The sequence below is a fragment of the Ursus americanus genome, chromosome 3, assembly GCF_024610735.1.
Source record: "Ursus americanus isolate L20-20 chromosome 3, mUrsAme1.1.p, whole genome shotgun sequence".
Lineage (NCBI taxonomy): Eukaryota > Metazoa > Chordata > Mammalia > Carnivora > Ursidae > Ursus > Ursus americanus.
The window spans coordinates 63,684,940-63,703,452 of NC_142129.1; the positions used below are offsets into that span (position 1 = coordinate 63,684,940).

At 39.6% G+C, this 18,513-nt stretch overlaps 1 protein-coding gene across 15 annotated transcripts in view; it reads left to right on the plus strand.

The window, feature by feature from the left end:
- The first annotated feature begins 6,649 nt into the window (after window positions 1–6,649).
- The window catches only part of ICA1 (islet cell autoantigen 1), a 139,607-nt gene continuing 127,743 nt past the window's right edge, over window positions 6,650–18,513 (plus strand). For 3 of the 15 annotated variants that reach the window (XM_087861039.1, XM_087861041.1, XM_087861046.1), the window contains exon 1: window positions 6,651–6,781. The gene's annotated coding sequence lies outside the window, so the exon portion shown is untranslated. Of the gene's footprint in view, window positions 6,782–7,026; window positions 7,132–18,513 lie in introns of those variants that run through there. The other 12 variants (XM_045793166.2, XM_045793171.2, XM_087861043.1 and 9 more) reach the window with 8 other exon arrangements.

Here is an 18,513-nt window from a genome sequence, read left to right on the forward strand (position 1 = left end):
CATGATATTCAACCTCTTTTTAAAATGCTTATTTGCTATCTGTGTATCATCATTGATGAGGGGTCTCTTCAGAATTTTTGCCCATTTATTGAGTTATTCATTTTCTTCTTGTTGAGTTTTATAATTTCTTTGTATATTTTGGATAACAGTCTTTTATCAATTGCCTCCTGAAAATATTTTCTCCCAGTCTGTAGCTTGTCTTCTCACTCTCTTAACAGTATATTTTGTAGGCCAGAAGTGTTGGATTTTAATGAGGTCCAATTTACCCGGTTTTTTTTTTCTTTCATGGAGTATGCCTTTGGGGTTGTATCTAATAAGTCACTGCCATACCTAAAGTTATCTAATTTTTTCCTATGTCATTTTCTAGAAATTTTATAGTTTTGTGTTTTACATTTAGGTCTATGATCCACTTTGACTTAATGATTGTGAAAAATATGAGGTCTGCATTTTTTGGCATGTAGATATCCAGTGTTCCAATACCATTTGTTGAAAAGACTTTTTTCTCCATTGAATTGTCTATATTTCTTTATCTAAGTTTAGATGACTATATCTGCAGGTGTCTATTTCTGGGTTCTCTATTCTGTTCCATTAATCTATTTATGTATTCTTTTGCAAGTATCACACAATCTTGATTACTGTAGCTTCATAGTAAGTCTTGAAGTCAATTGGTGTCAGCCCCTTGACTTTGTTTCTCTCCTTCAATATTGTATTGGTTATTCTGGGTATGGCTGAAGTTTTTCACCATTTGAATTAAATGAGAAACACACAGCACCAAAAAGCTCAACAAAGCCAAAAATTCAAGAAAAAACAATACTGAAGACATCATAATCAAACTTCTTAAAACTAGTTAAAAGTAAAAAAAAAAATCTTAAAAAGCATCCAGAAGAAAATAAAGACAAAGAGGACCAAAGATAAAGATGACAGATTTTATGTCTGAAACAATGTAAGCTAGAACACAACAGAGCAACATCTTTAAAGTTCAAAAAACAACAACAAAAAAGTCAACTCAAGTTCTTTATCAGTGAAAAAATACTTTAAAAACAAAGGTGAAATAGAATTTTTCAGATGTACAAAGCTAAATCATTCATTACCAACATACCCACACTCCAAGAAATTAATTAACGATTTTGTTTTGCAATCACATCATATGTTTTTTTCAAAATTGCTATCTTTATTTCTTAAGGAGGGGTTTTTGTCTGCGGACTTCACTCGTTAGAGATTTGTATCCCATGATCCTTTATATTAACACCAAAGGCCCTCAGATTGAGGCCCTGTGACCCACAGATTGAGAATCATTGTTTTAGAATATAAACTTCATGAAAAATGAAGATCTAATTCAACATCATGGAGTAGATGGATTACTTAGGATAAAGGTTGGGTTGTAATAATATCCAGAAACATAGTGGCTTAAACAATACTGAACTTCATTTCCTTCTCATAAAACAACCCAAGCAGGAGGACCAGAGCAGTATGGCAAATCATGTGGTAAGTTTCTTGCCATCCCCAACATATCGTCCTCCCCTTGTAGCCAAAGGTGATCCAACTAGTGGGAAAGGGGCAAGACAAAGGTGAGGGTGTGTTCCTTTCAAAAGCATGACCCAAAAGTTACATATGAGTCTTTCGGTCATATCCTATTGGCCAGAGCCTGGTCACATGACCATACGGGGAAGCTAGAAAATACAGTCTTCAGCTGGGCAACAATGTATGCTCAGCTGAAATTTATACTACTCTGGGGAAAGGGGGAGAATAAATACTGGTAAATGATTAACAGTCTCTGCCAAAGCAAGTTAGTGACAGAGTTAAAACCAGGAGAGGAAAAGTGCATCTGATTGGGAGTCAGGAAATATGGTTTATAGTCCTAATTCAGCCTCTTACCCCATGATTAAACCAAACGTTTAGCCAATGCATCACCTGAATTACCTTAACTATTTGCACTAGGGTTTATAGTGATTTTTTAAAACTTTCCCTCTGGAGAGGGGGAGAGGAAGACCAAAGACCTAGAAAGTTCCATCCTAATCTTTCAATTAAATCCTGTTCCTTAACATAGTGACACTTTCAGGGATCATTAGCTGTATGTCTGCTATAGGGAACATAGTCTCATATATGAGACCAGAGGCACAGCTCTGGACTCTGGGCTGAGGTTTGCCCAAACCCAGCACAGTTCCCAGTCAAAAGCAGGATTATACCAGATGGCACATGACAAAGTTTTCTACCTACAGTGAATAAGATGTCCCACTTTGATGCTATCACCAACACTTTTCTTGCAGAAGTTCCAATGGATGATACTGGGGGTGAAGAGGTAGAGTGTTATTTACCCAGAAATCTAAGCTGGTATACTGGTTTTACTCTTCAGTGTAAAATAAACCTCCTCTCTTCATTGAAGCCTTAATTTTGAAGGGAAAGGAAGTTAATTTTAATTAACAAAAGTTAATGCTATTAATTAAACATTTGTTCTGTTTTCACATGTGCACACAAATTTGCTTAAAGACATAACTATTGCTGCTGAGAGTATAATAGAAGCTTTGTTTTGCTAGGAGAGAACACAACTGATGACAAGAATTAAACCCAAATTGGTCAAGATACTTAGTTGAGTACATCTAATTCCTCTCTAAATATTACACAATACAGGGAATAAATGACTTCATTTTGCCAATAAAATTTAGTTTAAGCTTTCTTTAAATTTCTATCACTACTAAAAATCAGACAGTTAAGTTTAATAATAATTTTTAAAACATCAGGTTTTTTTCCAAAGTTTATTCTTACAGATTATCTAATTTCAATTTTCCAGCAACTCAAGGAAAAGTGATTTTTGTCTTACTAATGAGCTGAGCTTTGAAGAGATTTATATGTATAGCTCTTATTACATACATTGATAATAATAATAGCTTCAGCTCTATCTTAGCATCTTACTCTAATACAGGTACCATAAGTATATATGATGCTGTCAAAGATGAGTCAGAAAATAAAAGGATTTCAGAGCAGTAGGAAACCATAATTATCTGTCTGGATGAATAGTAAAGCACTCATTTCATTATGGTTCCCATACCAAAAGCGAGCAAGGCATTCTGCCTCACTTGCTCATGTTGGCTGAGAGCATAAGGAGCACTCAGAACATTAAAAATGTGTTTAAAAATATATATCAACATTCCACTGAATATAGTATTATTATTATATTATATATGTCATATACTACATATATTATTGTATTATATGTAGATTTTGTTTAAGTATGTTCATACATTAATACAAATGAGTTGATATACATATATGTGTTGTGTATTTTTTTTTGCCCTAATTGATCATTAATCTACTTTCTGTCTCTGTATATTTCTCTATCCTAGACTTACAAAAATGGAATCATATAATATATGGACTTTTGTGGCTGGCTCTTCTCAATTAGCACGTTTTCAAGGTTCGTCCAAGTTATGGTATGTACCAGTATTTCATTCCTTTTCACAGACCAATAATATTCCATTATATGGATATAATACATTTTGGTTACTCATTCATCCACTGATGAACAGTTGGGTTGTTTCCACCTTTTGACTATTTTGAATAATGCTGCCATAGATATTTGTGTGCAAGTTTTTATGTGGACATAGGTCTTCATTTCTCTTGGATATATACCTTGGGGTGGAATTGCTGGGCCATCTGTTATCTCTATGCTTCATTTAAGGAACTGGTGGACTGTTTTCCAAAGCTGCTGCATCATTTTACATTCCCACCAGTAATGTGTGAAGTTTTCTACTTCTCCACATCCTTGCCTAGATTTTAACTTTAAGCAATATTGCTTTGCTTAGAATGGTGAAACAGAAGGAGAGGAGAGCAACACTCTGATGACATATCAGAAGCCGTATCAGCTCTAGACTACTTTCCAATTTCCTTGATGTGAGAAAAAATAAACCTTTACCTCATTTAATCCACTGCTATTTTGGGTCTCTGTTAATGACAGCCTAACACAATTCCTAATTCTTGTGGTTCTATTAGCACATCTTGAAACTCGGAACCCCTCGAAAAATCATTAAGTTAAATATGTAATGATTTTTTCTGTGGAAAAGTTTTCTTGTCATCTGTTACATTCTGGAAAATGTACATTACTGTATAACTTCCTTAATTTCAGATCCCATCATTCAATAACCATTCTCTTCTTAGAAATTGTTTCAGGTTCTCGGGGCGCCTGGGTGGCTCAGTCTGTTAAGCGTCTGTCTTCAGCTCAGGTCATGATCCCAGGGTTCTGGGATTGAGCCCCACATCAAACCCCGAATAGGGTTCTCTGCTCAGTGGGGAGTCTGCTTCTCCCTCTCTCTCTCTAATAAATAAAATCTTAAAAAAAAAAAAAAGAAATTGTTTCAGGTTTTCAACACCCTGTGGGTGCTTTGTAAGACTGAAACAACTTGATATCCAGAAACAAACAAAAGTTCATAGCTGGAGCAATTTTTTAAATGGAAAAAGCCTTCATTGTGGTGATGCAGAATGAGCATGAGTTTATTATTTCCTTCCTGAAATATCCTAATGTTAGGACAACACTAATAATGATAAAAAGTCATTTAAAGATTTATCTTAAACTGTCTGGGAGCTCAAGGAATTTCAGTGCTGTGTTGACCAGATAGGGCTTGTATCACATATCTGTTCACTTTTAGACACTGTCTTTGAAGCCACTTTCAGCGTCCATGATAGATTGTTTGACTCATGGCTCAAGTTTTCACCCTGGCCTTTAGAAAAGTAAAAGGAAACCTGAGTAATTAGTTACATAAATCAGTTTTCTTGCTCACTTCCCCTTGTGCTTGTGTTCCAGTTATCTGCATTTTGAGGAGATATTGTGAACACACCATCAACCTGCCATTCTACTGGCTCTCTTGTAACAAATTTAAGTATCTTCCAAAAAGCCAGCTTTTGATAAATAGGGTTCCTAATACATTTTCATATAACTAGTAAATCACCACTGGTGGAAAGGAGAACATTACAGTCAGGAAATTTTGTGATCTATTTCTCAGCATTTCAAACAACTGATTGATACATTCGCCCAACATTCATGGAGTACCTACTATATTAGAAATAGCATTTCAGGGGCACCTGGGTGGCACAGCGGTTAAGCGTCTGCCTTCGGCTCAGGGCGTGATCCCGGCGTTATGGGATCGAGCCTCACATCAGGCTCCTCTGCTATGAGCCTGCTTCTTCCTCTCCCACTCCCCCTGCTTGTGTTCCCTCTCTCGCTGGCTGTCTCTATCTCTGTCGGATAAATAAATAAAATCTTAAAAAAAAAAAAAAAGAAATAGCATTTCATTCTGTTAAAAAATGATTTTTCTTTTTAAATCCTGATTTTTATACATTAGGTAATAGTTCTTAGAATCAAATATTTTAAAACAAAATATTTTAATTGTCTTTCATTTGCAAAGAAGCCTTTGTTGCTCATTTTAAAGGGTTTTGTATTTTCCTTTTTTCCTTCTTACAAAGAGCAAAAATAATTTGGCTTGTGTTGTTAACAGGTCACCTTGAATGCTTCTTATAAAAGCCAAATATATAGGAGCAATGTTTTTCTCTTCCAAACTTTGTCTTGAATCTCAGCTTTTCAACAAGTTCCTCTTTTGTAGACCATATTAATTATTTGTAAACATTTATTAAGGACTTGATCTTGGCTCAGCTTTGTATTTTGTGCCATACTACAATAGGCTAAAATGCAACTATGACAAACAAAATCCCCAAAGAATATATCCAAAGAATAATGTCAACTTGTAAGGTTATGTAAATTTCTGGAGCTGTACCATCTTACAAACTTTCTATTAAAATGTCAATAACACCTATACTTTTTCCTCTCTCCATCTTGGCTAGGCACCTTTCTATCTTGATATTAAGCTAAACCTCTCATGGTTCAGACAACCCTGGATTCAAACCCCTGCTCAATATCCTATTAGCTAAATGCCTCAAAGGCAGTCTGGGCAGTGTCTTCATCTGTAAAATAGGGATAATAACTTTACCTACAGCACTGGGTTACAGTAAGAATTAAATGTAAAGTATACAGCATATGCCTGGCACATAGCAAGCAGCCCATTCATATTAGCTGTGGATTTCAAATTTGTTTGCATCATTGCTCAATAACCATCTTTCATTCCACTCTGTTAAATTGTTTCAACCAGTGACTATTCTATGAACTTATTGATAAATATGTAACATAATCAGGGATTGAGTCATAGCACATTGGGATTGCTTTTTTGCCCAGATAATTTTAGGAAGCTCCTATTCCAACACCTTCTCTTTGTGCGATCACCACAGGTGCTCTAAAAGCAAGAGTTTGGTTTTTTTCTTGATGAGAAGATAAAATTACTATAAGTGTCAATAATTTAAGATTAAAAGATATATGACTGTATGGGAATAAAATATATATATACATATACGTACACAATTTTTTTTTTTCACACAGGCTTTTTCCTTTAAGCTCCAAGTTGATTTCCAAATACAGGCCTCTGTAACTTTTCTTAACACTGAAGTCATGAAGTCTCCTGTCTCCAAAAGCCGCAGAAATCTTACGTGGAAGCAAGGAGGACTCATCACGCACAGCACGGAGGGAACCCTGGAGCGCTCGCGGCGGCTCCCACCTGTCGGCCAGGTCATTGTGACGTAAATGCTATGGACACGTGGAACACCTGCGGGAGAGCAGGGGCGGGGTCATCCTGGGCGGCAGATCGAAGCGGGGGATACCCCAGGAGATGGGGGTCGAGGAAAGTCCCCAGGGAGGAGAGAGTGGGAGGCTCACTCCCCCCATCCCGGACCCGCCCCCCAAAAGGTGAGGCCTTCGCCCCTTCGCTCCTCAGGGTGCCCGGGTCCTGCTGGGAGGGGTCGCCCCGCCGGGCGTCTCCTGAGGAGAGACGAAGGGAGGGGAGGCGGCGGCGCCTGGGCCGCGGGCGTTTGCGGGGAGGCGAAGCCGTCCGCTCCCCCCGGCCGCTGCGCTGCGCTGCGGCGCGCACGGGCTCCGCCGGCTGCTATTCCGGCTGGCGGCGACCGCCGCAGGAAGGGCCGGTTCCTGCGCTCCCCCCGCCCCCTTCCCTCGCCTTCTGCTGACGCTGACGTCGGATGAGGGAGCTGGAGGGACGCTCAGACCGCGGCCAGGAGGCTCCTGGGGGCCGGGGCTCCGAGGTACCTGCCCTCCGGGGTCGGGGCGGGGGCGCGCCGGGCGGGCTGCAGGCTGCAGCGGGAGACGCCCGGCAACCGCGGCGGTCGGGGCGCCAGCCTGGGGCCGCTAACTATGCCCTCCGCGGGCGGCGGGTGACAGGCGGGTCGCTTTCTCCGGTCCCTGGTCCCCGTGTGGGAACTGCCACAGCCCCTTCCCCTCCCCCGCCTCCTCTCTCAGGCCTGGGCAGGTCTGGAGGATGCGCGCGCCATGAGAGCGTGCGTCAGCCCCGGGGAGCGGGAGGGAAGCGTTCCGGGCGCCGGCCGCATCTCTAGCCTAGGCGCCCGCGGCACCCCCACCCACGCCCGCCCACTCTACCCACGCCGTGCCTCGCCTTCCCAGCTGTTCCGGCTCCGGGACCCCGAGGTCCCTTCGGGGCAGGGACTGACTTGTTGACAAGTTCACCTGCCCCGGCGCCTGGTGTTTGCTTTTTCTCCTCACCCCATTGCCCACCTTTGGCGGAGGTGGCAGGGAGCAGATGGGTGCCTCTTTATAACCACTAGTGCCAGGAGGCCTGCGCTTGGTTTCCCGCAGGCGAGGTTCTCACTAGCCTAGGACCCGACTGGAGCAGGAGTCCCTAAGCGGGCCAGGTCGCTGCAAACCCTGACTCGTTTCCTTAGGGCGCTGCTGACTCCGCCTTTCCTGCCCTCGGGCTATTGCAGCTCCTGCTTCCTCTAGAAGCGAATATATCCTGTTATTATGTCTGCCTTTGCCCAGAGGCCCCCCTCTACTTCTATTAACCTTTCCCACAGTTTTTTTTTTTTTTTTTTTTTGGAGTGTCCCCAAGACCCCTCATCTTCTCTTTGGGGGTCTCAAAAGTACTATGCCCTTTTGCTGGGAAAAGGCATTAACTGCCTGGTTGGGAGATTTACAATTTAGAAAGAGAATCAGGTTCATTTCTGTTTAGATAGCATAAAACAATCAGCACGAGAAAAGGTGCTGGGTAGCAGCCTTAGAAACTGAGATCTGGTAACTTAATAAAAATTATTAGGGCCTGGAAAATATATCACCAGCTGGTTTGAGAATGATATTGAGTATAGGAAGAAAGGCACATAAGGCACTGGCCATTAAAGTCCTATAAATTATGACTCACTGCAAACGTGTTCATGTCCAAACACTTCAGTAAAGTGTCTCCAGAAAAATCTCGAATTGATTTCTGTGGACCTTTAGTTTAGATTTTCTGAGATCTGAACTGTTCCTGGGGGTTAGGGAGTGAAATAGGAAATGCTTATTAGTTGGAGATCAATGCTCCAGACTCAGTTTCTTACCGTCTATTTAAACCACATACACAGTCTAAAAATACTTTTTAGTGAGTTTTCTTTTTAGGTTTCACCTTTATTCTTGAAATATCCTGTGTAGAGAATACCATAGGGGCAAAATCAGTTTATAATTCTTAATAGTTCAAACATCGCTGTTTCGGTTTAACTGCTATGTATATATTTAATTACTGGAGGTGTGGCTTTCTAATTGGACCATTTTGCACAGTACAGGTAGACAATTCTATTATTAAAGATGAGTATTTAAAAAACAACGGTTGAACAAGCCGAGGTTAAAAAAACTGACTGTGGATTCTCCACCCATGGATCATTAAATGGTGAAGGCACTGGATGGTAAATGCCTAGACAGTTTATTTCATAGCTGTCTTTCCTCAATTTGGTACACTTGAGTATCTGACTGATTTCCATGACCATCTTTATTGTCCTGCGTTTCTCTCCATGTCAACCTTGTGACAGATACAGGAAATTTTGTTGCTCAAAAGAAAATCTTCAAAACTGTCGCACTTTGAATGTATTTGACTAAACGGTATACTTTTTTTTTTCAGGTGCAGGCAATTTTATTGGATGCAGGGAAGTGTGGTTAACTGGTAGGGTCAGCCTGAGTTGGTGTGAAATTTAGAGCTACAGAAACCTCATATAAGAGAAGGTGGGAAAGTTGTTAGACCACAAGGATCAGAAAGAACTTTTCCTTTTTATTGGTTGAGTTCCATGGCTAGAAGCCTGAGGGTAGGTGGCAACATTTAGGATCAGTGCCCTGGTCACAGATGTCCTTTTTATTCCATTTGCACTAATAGATTTATGGGAACCATAGTCAAAGATGCTATCTGCGTGTTTTTGTTCATGAGGCATTACAGATCACTAATTAATTAACCTTATCTCCATCCTCTCCCCCATCTAGAATCTGCCTTAGCAAAGCCTTGAACTTGAAGACAGATACAGGAGAAAATATTTTTTCCCATTTTTTTCCTAAGCCGTCACATTTTGTACCAAAATCATACCTAGCATCGTGGAAGATGTACAGAGGGCACATAGGCTTTGGGCTTCAAAACAACAGGATTGGAACCCTAGCTGCAACACCTAACTAGCCATATGACTTTGAGCAAGTAACTTACACTCTCTATGTCATCATTTTCTTATCTATCGAGCAAGAATATCCACCTTGTGGGGTTGTAGTTGGAATTAGAAATAATGTATTCACATGCTTTTCACATTAAATATAACTCAAGTAATAGCAGTAAATTATTCTTTTACATGCTAAACATATGTGCTATCTGTATCTGAAAAGAATGGTACTGCTGAAAAAGATAGGGAATGTGTTCCAATTTGGTTTCAAGTAGTTCAAGTGTTTTGTAGCAATACTAAGAGCTTGGGCTTTCTGGAATACTCTCTGAGGCTGGGAGATTCAATCTGTGGTCCAGAAACAAAGCAAAGCTAATTTGTTCCAGTGGGGATAGATCTTCCAGCCCCCTGCCACTCAAATGTGATCCATAGACCAGCAACATTGACTTCCCCTGGGAGCTTGTTAGACATGCAATATCTCAACCTGCCCTCACGCGCCCCCTCTCAGGCCCACTGAATTCAAATCTGCATTTTAACAAGATCTGCAAGTGAGTCATGTGTATATTAAAGCTTGAGAAGCATTGTCCTAACCTGGTATTTATCAAACCTTTGTGTCCAGTAGAATCATCTGGGAACTTGTTAAATGTGGACTTCCAGTCTGGCTTCTCTCATCTGCTCTTACCACCTCAGGTGGCTCTGATTCCACCACTCTGAGAAACACGGCACTGAACTCTACCCATCAGAGTGCTCTAAGATGGGACTCTGCCCACTTCTTTAACAAAGCATTTTGGCAAACATGATCTCTTTTTTATATTCAACCCCCTTTGAAGTAAGTAGGTATTATAATCCCTGCTTATAAGAAAATTAAGACTACAGGCATGGTTTACCCTAGATAATGCGTATGGTAGAAGTGTCTTGAACTGCTATAAATGCTAGTGAACCATGTTTTCACTACTCCAGCATCTAAATTAATGTTCTGTGTGTGTGTAAGTAATTTCAAATACTAATGAGTCTCTCCAGAACAGGGATGACTATACATAATAGGGCATTTTATAATGCTTTTAAAAATCTTCCTTCTATATGACTGCAGGCCAGATACTTAGGGTAACTGATTTCGACTTTGAACCATAGCATGAGGATGATGTCGACTTGGCAGTATTTTCAGGATGAGCATAATGTGCATGAAACATACATCTCAGTGTCTGAGAAGTGGTAGTTCCTCAACTAATAGCAACTATTTGTCCCCGTATAAACTTTAGTGAGACAGTGACTTCATGAAAAGCTGAGAAAATTGCATTGCTCATGATGAGAAGTCTTTCCTGCTAAGTCAGATGACATCATTCAGGCCTTTGGCCCAAGCAGAGGATTGGGGTCACTACTCAGTACTCAGCAGGCATTTGTTGTGTGTATGCTGTGTATTACACACTGTGTACTTACTACTGGGAATCCCAAGACAAGACCCACACCCTGCCCTGCCCTGGAGGAACTTACAGACTAGTAAGGGAGACGGAAGAGTCCGCTGACAATTACATTTCAGTGAAAGCAGGGAGGAGATGAAACCCAGGACCAAGGCATCCCACCCAGACAATAGAATGAGAAAGAGCACAAACAGAAAACCTGAGAAGATTCATGAAGGAGGTAACCCCAGAGTTAAGCCTTAAAAGACCAATAGGAATTTGGCAGGTGAAAAGGGTTGAAAGGAGAGAGAGAGAGAGAGCGTTCCCAACACAGTATTCACGTTACAGAGAAAATACTGGCAAACAGTCCTCGTGTCTGGAGCCCAACGTACCTGTGTGTCCTTATTAGCCGAGTGACCTTGGGCAAGTTTGATCATCCTTGAGTTGAGAGAATTAAATGTATTCATCAGGCTAAGGCACAAGACTGGTTTCAGTTATGTGCTGGATAGTCACGGAGGTGGTGGAGGTATTAGAAAACAGAGGACTGATATTAAAAAGTGATTAGAATTCAAGAAAATTAAAGAGGTCAATTTTAGAATACATTTAACAGAAAAGATGTAGAATTGTAAGAGAATGCCTGAAAAAGGATAACTGAATACATTTCAGTACTGTGGGGTGGGAAGCACAAGGTACATGTGTTCAGGAATGGATCACTGAACACGTACATAATGGTATATTGTTAATCCTGAGAGTCTAGATTTGGGAGTGGAAAGGTCCTGTCATTCTGATGGTGAGAGTATTTGTACAAGGAGAGACTACAGAGCATTGCAGCCACTTCCCAGAGCACACATTAAAATCCATTCCATCACTTGCTACCCTCATGATCTCTCACACCCACTGCTCTGTTCCCAGAATAGGGCATGGACACCAATGTCTGAAACCTAATGGTACTTGGGAGAAATCTAGCCTTCTCTGCCTGTTTCTGGAGAAATACACCATAAGCCAGAGACCAAGGAGATAATTGTAATAAATGGTGCTCCCTCTCCTTATTGGTGGGAACCTTACAGCCACCAGAAATCCGTCACCAAGGTTTTGTTGTGCACAAGAACCATGATGGTAATGGATTTAGGACTAACACAGCACCTGAGCCTAGGACTAGGAGAGAGAAACAATTTATAGAAATGGAGCCCATTATCCAATCTGTTTCATCCAGGAGTAGAATGGAGTGGTTAAAAACAGGAGCTCGGGCATCAAAAGCAGACCTAAGTTTACCAGTTTGGGCAAATTATTTTACCTTTCTAATCTTTTTTTCCCCTTACTTGCTAAATGGGGGTGGTATCCCTTTCCTGGTGGCTGTGTCCACACGTGAGATAATGGTGTTAAGTGCTTCCACATGTCAAGTGCTCAGTGAGCGGTAGCACATAATTATTGCCTTTTGTCCAGAGCATATTTACTAAAGGCCTACTGTGTTTCAGTTACTGTGCTACGTGTAAGGAGGCAAAGATGAACCAGTTAGAGTCCCTGCCCTGAAGGGACTTGCAGTGTAGTGCAGGAGATGCAGATGTAATTAGCTCAGTGCGGGAGAGCAATGGGAGTGCAGGGTACCACCTGCATGGGGCAGTTAAGGACTGTAGTTGTGGACAGGAGTGGGAACTCCCTGGGTGTGGAACGGTGGGTGTTCAGTTAGGAAAGCCTTCACTGAGGTGGTAACATTTGAGGAGAGGCTTGAAGTAAGAAGTAAGTTGGCCAATTGGACAAAGGAGGGGAGGGCATTTCAAGGGAAGGAAACTTCACAGAGTCTTGGCATAGTATATTCAGGAAAGCTCTAGCATTCTGAAATGGCCAGAAGAAATAGTTCAGTGTGGAATATAGTAAAATTTTGAATTTTGCATTTGGGTTTTTTGCCAAGAAGTTTGGAATTTCTCTAGTGGCAAGAGAATGCAATTAAAGCATTTGGAGTGGGGGGGGGCAGCATGATTAGATCTGCATATTATAGTAATAGTTCAGACCATGGTATGGAAGATTGGAGTGGGCAGATACAGGCATAGCGTTGCCTCTGAAGGCCTAGACTAAGTTCTGGCTGTCAACATAGAAAAGAGAAGATGTATTTAATAACTTTTTTAGGAGGTAGAATGGTGAGAACTTGGAGACTGGCTGTCAAAGATGGGATAGAAGTCAAGTTTCCAGTTGGGACCATTCAGTGGATTTTGTGCTGGTGATTAACATAGGAGCCACGGGGTGGGAGGATGATTTGGGGATGCAGATGGAGAGAGATTGGTTCTGTTTTAGATGTGCTGACTCTGAAGTGCCTGTGGGACATCCAGGTGAAGATTACAATAGGAAAATGGGAATTTAAACACTCCTCCAGAGCACCAGGTCTATATTTCCATCTCCCTACTATGATCTCCGGAGAGCTGTTTAATTCTGGACTTCAGAATTAATTGGCACACGGCTGTGGGTTGAAGCCACAGAGTGGATTAAATCACCTAGACAGGCGAGTGAAGTGCAGTAGAAGACGACCAAGGTCAGAACCTTGTAGATCACTGATACATGAGATGTAGGCACAGAGAAAGAGGAGCTAACAAAGAAATTAGAAAAGCTTCAAAAGTGCAGTGTTTGCTGAGCAGTTAAGGAAGGGGAGCTTAGTCAAAGGTCAAGTGAGATGAGGATTTGAGTTGGGTTCATAGTTAAAGACTTTCTCTGGCATGGTGGAGAAGGGAACCAGTGTGGGCTTAGAAGAACTCAGCAAAGAGAAGGAAGAGATGGTAAGTGGAGGAAGAAAGAGGTTGAAGAACATGGGCTGAGGGCAGAAAGGGAGGTTGATTAACTTGAAGAGAAAATAGTTGGGCAGGTACAGCAAAGACTGCTGGTAGTTGACTGTTGCCGGAATGTCTCTGTATGGCCTCTCTAGTGTGGCCTGTCAGGAAGAAGTATTCCTAGAGAAAGTACTCCAGCAAGCACTATAAAAGCTGCAGAGAGAAGCTGTCATACAAACTGTTTAGCTTTCATATTATTTTTTGGAACACTGTAGTCAACAGTGCTAGCTGATTCTGTCTTCAGCCATTCCAGCAGGATGAGAAGGGGGAAGGGGGTGAGACCCGTCCCTTCCAGACAAAAAGAAAGGAACAGCACTAGTTATAGTCATGGTGCTGGATAGTTCCAAAGAAGTGAGCAGTGGTGCATGAAGAGTGGAAGCTATGAGAAAAGGTGCCTAGCACAGTGCCAAGAGCCATGATTCCCTACAATGAATGAGGAGGGAGACTGGTCATCATCACCCTGCGGAGTTTTCTTCTACCTGCTGCTCCCTGAAGGCCAGGATTAGTGTCCTTGTACCTACTGCTCTCTCTTCAGTGTTGCCATAGGCAGCATGGGCATCATTGTGAAGTAGGTAAACTTTGCATTGGTGCCAAACCACTCCCTCCTTTCTGCTTCCTGCTTCTCTCTTCCCTGCACTCCTGACTTGGACCTGCACCCCTTTGGACTACTTCCTGGTTATTCTACCTGCCCTACCAGGTATATGCCCATGGCCCTGTCTTTCCTGATCCCCATAAAAAAATCAGTCTTGTGCCTTATTTACTCTGGGTGTTGCTGCTATTTAATCCTATAAGCTTCTTCCCTAAGAAAGTGGAGAGGATCTGGGAAAGAGATCTTTTACTAATTTTCAAATAACACCAACTAGATGACCCAGTGTAGGCAAGGGTGGGCTACATGGAAATATAGAACTTTCTGTCTGCTTCCCTTTGCTGCTTGACTTTTATTTGGACGTCCCTTTCTTGCTTCTCCCTCCCCTGTCAGGGCTGCCTTCATCCCTTGCTAAATCAGCCCAAACTCAAACATGAGTTCCTAGCTATGACTTTACCAAGGAAAGTCCTTGACTAGGGCCATTTCCAGAGAAAGGAGCTGTAATGGTTTGTTTACAGGACCTGTGCAGAGTATAGACATTTTATAAACTACCTATTGGTATGTGTGTATTTCAGTAATTTAAGATGAATGAAAACGGCTTACTCTGTGCCTTGGGACATTTTCTTCAGTCCTGGGTCTCAGTTCTTTCCCCTGTGAAAAGAGGAGATTGGACTAAATGAGCTATAAATTCTCTCCTGGCTCTGAGTGATCCTGCAGAGGCATAAGAAATTACTTGATCATCTCTATTATGTGCTTCATCTTACAAATTTGATGTTAAAGAAAGAACCGTGTAAACATTAGTATCTCCCTAATTATTCTGATTGCTGACATTATGTGTAATTTCATACATTCACACACTTCCATCGTACCTGTAATATTATTAATCATTCATATATTTGTATATGAATAATATACAATGTATTTCATTTGTAAGTATGTATATATACTTTGTATTTGTAGATGTGTATATATATATATATATATATATATATATATATATATATATATATGAGAAGCAGTTTTTATCTTTTCACTTTTGGTGGTTATTGTTTTTGGTTTTTTTTGATGGTCTTATAGTAGTTTATTAACTTCTTATTTCCATGAATCTGATTTGGAACTATTAGTGCATTTTGCACACAGATTTGGGCCTTTTTAAAACAACTTATAATGAAAACGTGGATGCAATTATTATATAAGTCATTTAAAAAAAACTATAAACTTGTGTCTGTATATATATCTATATATACACATATACAGTCTTTGTATATATACATCTATATGTATGTATATGGAATTTTATTTTTGTAATGACGCTTCTTACAGAATAATTATCAGAGATTCTAGGCAGGAAGAATTATTTAAAGGTATTTAATCTGCATAGAATATTGGTGACCTGAGTTATGAAATTAATTTCTAACTCTTTGCTAATTTGCTTAATGCCTTAGACCATGGCTGTCTGTGAAAATATAGTGGCAGCCACATATGTAATTTAAGACATACTAATAGGTACATTTAAAAAAATATAAGGGAACAGGTAAAATTAAATAATATATTTTATTTAACCCATCTGTCCAAAATGTTATTTTAACATAAAATACAAAAATAAATATATAAATATAAAATAGAATTAAATATAAAATAGAATATATAAATATTTATATATAATATAGTGATATAGTTTTATCAAAAATATGAGTATATCCAAGTATGTTGATATAAAGTACATATGCTTTTTATAAATATAAAATATAAATCTAAAATGTGTATTTATCAATCAGACATTTAACTTTTGGGGAGGGTATACTCAGTCTTCAAAATCCAGTGTATACTGAAAGCATGTCTAAATTCAGACTAGCCATATTTCAAGTGCTCAGTAGCCAAAAATGACTAGCGGCTATTGTATTTGGACATGATGTTAGATGGTAAAGTTAACTTATTTCAGGGTTTTCTCCTATAAAAAAACTTTAACATTGGTAAGAGCTTTCCAATTAAAAAATGCAATTTTGAAATATACTTTAAGGAAAATATTTATTCCTATCATTTAATAACGTTCTGTGCTGGCAGTTGAAGGGTGTGTAGTATTTCTTTACAGAAGTTGATTAAGACCTTTGTCTGACTAGGGTGTTCCTTCTTCACCTTTTGAAGTTAAGCTTTTAGAGAAAAAGCCACCATAAGTACTAAAGATTAAAACCCATATGCTAAATTTGAATTGACCTTTGAAAATTATATAAACCAACCTAAATAAAATCAAAGGTGAATATAATTTATAAGCAAGCTTTTTTTTTTAATCTTTTTTTTTTTTTAAAGATTTTATTTATTCATTCGACAGAGATAGAGACAGCCAGCGAGAGAGGGAACACAAGCAGGGGGAGTGGGAGAGGAAGAAGCAGGCTCATACCAGAGGAGCCTGATGTGGGGCTCGATCCCATAACGCCGGGATCACGCCCTGAGCCGAAGGCAGACGCTTAACCGCTGTGCCACCCAGGCACCCCTTTTTTAATCTTTTCTTTAGCAAAGACAGCCTATTTATTCTTTTTCTGTTCCTAGTCTTTTAATCCATTTTATGTTATTTGCTCTTGTGGATTTCTTTGAGGTTTTTTGTTTTCAAATGCCAGCCTCTTTGTTATTGCTGCTATGATTTTTGTTGTCGCACAAAATTCACTATCAATTGTCCTTAGCAAGCCGGGTTGTAAGAGAAAGAAGAGGAAGATGTAGCCCATGCCCCTTTTGAGCCATTTGAGTTTTTTTTCTTTATTTTGTTTTTAGTTTGTTTTTGTGGGGACGTAATATTTTTAACTAATATTAATGGTGAGGATGATAACCTTTTAGAGAATATCTTGGCTTTTTCTTTCAGTTTCTTGGAATGTGAAATGCTGGTTTGGATATTTTCCTTTAAGAAACATCTCTTGAGATAGACGGAGAGGCTGAGGGGAGCACCAGGTCGCCAGCTGGAGATTAGTGTTTCAATCCCAGCATTCTTTATTGAGAACTTGATCTTTAACCTGCTCTTGGACAAGTCGTCTCCATTTTTAGAACCCCAGTTCCTCATCTTTAAAAAGATGTGTTCGTTATCTCAAAGCTTTCTCTTAGATATAAATGTCTCTAAAATTAATTAAAATCAGCTTTATAGTGTTTGTGACCGAGGGCACCCTAGATGTCAGCTAGCCTGGTTTACTGTTTCACAGGCAAGCAAAGTGAGGCCAGACAGGTGAAGTGACGTGGAGGAAGCACAAGTGTGTAGCGTGATCATGGGTTTACTGCTTTTATTTTAAATTGGGAGATAAGTTATGTTGACGTTGAAAATATTTAGTTTAGGAATGTGATTTTAATAGGTTTAGGGAAGCATTGAGCTTAATTAATGCCTGTATGTAGTACTCTGAGCTGCTTGAAATGTGAGTGAAATGATCATATAAAAATGTCCTAAGACTCCAATTCATTAACAGAAAATGCAGATTTTAACAATGATATGCACACATAGGGTTTAAACAAAAACTCATCTTTTAATTGCCTTGAAGGTTACAATTCTGTTTTCCTCTTATAAGATTTGCTGATTCACAAAATTGGGGGATGTGATTGTGTTTTGCTTTTACTTGTGAGTTTATGAAATGTCAAAAATCATTTGCAGAAAAAAAAAGTCACTTGCAGGAGATACAAAACTCAGCTAGAAATAGAATCCATATAAAGTTACATGGAATATTCAAGTAATCATAACTTTATCAAAATCTTAATAGAAAAGTTATGTGATATCTGCAAGATAGGAAAAACACCCATAAAAGCTAGTCAAAATTACATTACTTTTTAAATATTTTTTTTTTATTAAGTAAACTATACCCAACTCACAACCCTGAGATCAAGAGTTTCATGCTCTACCAACTGAGCCAGCTAGGTGCCCCAAAATATTACTTTAATTAATATTTAGCTTTTGAAAGGATGGAAGACTACTTCAACTTCCCACCATCTGTAGGAATTTTTCAATTATGTGATTTGAAAAATAGGTTTTAAATATGTATATATTGTTAATTACATGTGGAGGAATTGTTTTCCCCATTTCTACTAAAACTATTTTAATATTTATTCTTAAAACACACTTCCTTCTCTTCTTGGGAAATTATAAAAATCATTATTGACGTAAGAGAAAGTGACCAAAGATAAACCTCTGGGGAAAAAAAGATGAAAAATAACTTGGAGCAAAAGCAATGTACAAACATTAAGT